A 2,524-nucleotide genomic window follows, 5' to 3' on the forward strand; every position below is an offset into this window, starting at 1 on the left:
ATAATAACGTGAGGGACACCAGTTATATATCGGGTATTAAATGTAAGGCTACTACGATTAGCTATTAATTGTTTCTAAGGTGTGTCCCAATTCCCATACATCCGTTTACACTCAGTGTGTACTGAACGATTTGCTTATGATAACAAGAACCCATTTGTGTATTAAAACATAGACCTCAGTTTGTAAAGTAAATCTTTTGAGTTTGAACACCTCCTAGTTACCATGGTGATAATTCCAGAGATATCACGCGATTTGCTAACCAAGTAAATTGTTAAAATTGAATGCGTAGAGTACACTAATCATCATGGCTTTTACTTTTAGTGGCAGTAATTTTTATTAAACTGTGACTAAACTTCCAAGTTGAATTCTTTAACTAGCCCCTCGGACGTTTCCATAGTAACAGACCTGATATAATAACGTGAGGGACACCAGTTATATATCGGTTATTTAATGTAAGGCTACTACGATTTGATGTCGATTCGGGGACTGGACAAGGTGATGTGCAAGGGCCCCCTATTTTTAATCTTGTACTTAACTGGGGATTAGAACTTGCAGAGAAGTTTAAGAATATATCCCGTGGTTTTACACTTCAGTACAGACAAAGTTCCAGACAACCGGAAAAATGTGTCATTGATCTTGACTATGCTGATGACATCGCAGGAATGGATGACACTGTTGAAGGACTGCAAGAAACTACGGACAATATTGCGAAATACTGTGGACTTGGGGGTTTAAAGATGAACGCAAAGAAAACAGAGATCATGGTCATTGGGAAAGATACATCGCAGCACCCACTCCCAGAGAATAGGACCATAGATATAACTGTCGATGGAAACTCTGCAAAGCAGGTCACTCAATTCACTTATTTGGGTGCCAAAATTACATCAGATGGCAAGATTGATAAAGAAATAAGTGTCAGGATTGGAAAAGCAACCGGAGCTTTTAACCAACTCAACAACATTTGGAAGAATAAGAACATAAGCATTAACAACAAAGTGCGAATCTACATCGCAGCTGTTCTTACCATTCTGACCTATGGATGTGAGATATGGAACACGACTCAAGTGCAGACAAGAAGATTGGAGTCTTTCCATCAGTACTGCTTAAGAAGAATCCTGAGAGTGAGGTGGTTCCATCGAGTAAGTAATGAGGATGTTTTAAGAAGGGCATCAATAACTGCCCTTGCTGACATAATAACAACAAAACGGCTGCGTTGGTTTGGACATGTCAGTAGAATGCCTGAAGATCGGTTGCCCAACTATTTACTTGAATGGAAACCCAAGCATGGGAAGAGATCAAGAGGCAGGCCTAGGAAGAGCTTAAATGATGTATTCATTGAGGATGCTGAGCAGAGATTGGATCGTAATGGACTCACGATTGATTGTATGAGAAGATTAGCTGCAGACCGAAAGGGATGGAGAAATGTTACCCGCCGAAGTTGTATAATACAAAGTAATGACGCAGTCGACGCAGACTAATCCTTTTGGATGGAGATCTCGCCATGTATGTACTACGATTAGCTATTAATTGTTTCTAAGGTGTGTCCCAATTCCCATACATCCGTTTACACTCAGTGCGTACTGAACGATTTGCTTATAATAACAAGAACCCATTTGTGTATTAAAACATAGACCTCAGTTTGTAAAGTAAATCTTTTGAGTTCGTAAAGTAAATCTTTTGAGTTTGAACACCTCCTAGTTACCATGGTGATAATTCCAGAGATATCACGCGATTTGCTAACCAAGTAGATTGTTATAATTGAATGCGTAGAGTACACTAATCATAATGGCTTTTACTTTTAGCGGCAGTAATTTTTATTGAACTGTGACTAAACTTCCAAGTTGAATTCTTTAACTAGCCCCTCAGACGTTTCCATAGTAACAGACCTGATATAATAACGTGAGGGACACCAGTTATATATCGGTTATTTAATGTAAGGCTACTACGATTAGCTATTAATTGTTTCTGAGGTGTGTCCCAATTCCCATACATCCGTTTACACTCAGTGTGTACTGAACGATTTGCTTATAATAACAAGAACCCATTTGTGTATTAAAACATAGACCTCAGTTTGTAAAGTAAATCTTTTGAGTTCGTAAAGTAAATCTTTTGAGTTTGAACACCTCCTAGTTACCATGGTGATAATTCCAGAGATATCACGTGATTTGCTAACCAAGTAAATTGTTATAATTGAATGCGTAGAGTACACTAATCATAATGGCTTTTACTTTTAGTGGCAGTAATTTTTATTGAACTGTGACTAAACTTCCAAGTTGAATTCTTTAACTAGCCCCTCGGACGTTTCCATAGTAACAGACCTGATATAATAACGTGAGGGACACCAGTTATATATCGGTTATTAAATGTAAGGCTACTACGATTAGCTATTAAGTGTTTCTAAGGTGTGTCCCAACTCCCAATTCCCAAACATCCGTTTACACTCAGTGTGTACTGAATGATTTGCTTATAATAACAAGAACCCATTTGTGTAAATATTACATTTTATCATACCTACTATTTAAGC

Source organism: Bolinopsis microptera, unplaced genomic scaffold (assembly GCF_026151205.1).
Source record: "Bolinopsis microptera isolate Bmic1 unplaced genomic scaffold, MBARI_Bmic_1.0 sca158, whole genome shotgun sequence".
NCBI classification, from domain to species: Eukaryota; Metazoa; Ctenophora; class Tentaculata; order Lobata; family Bolinopsidae; genus Bolinopsis; species Bolinopsis microptera.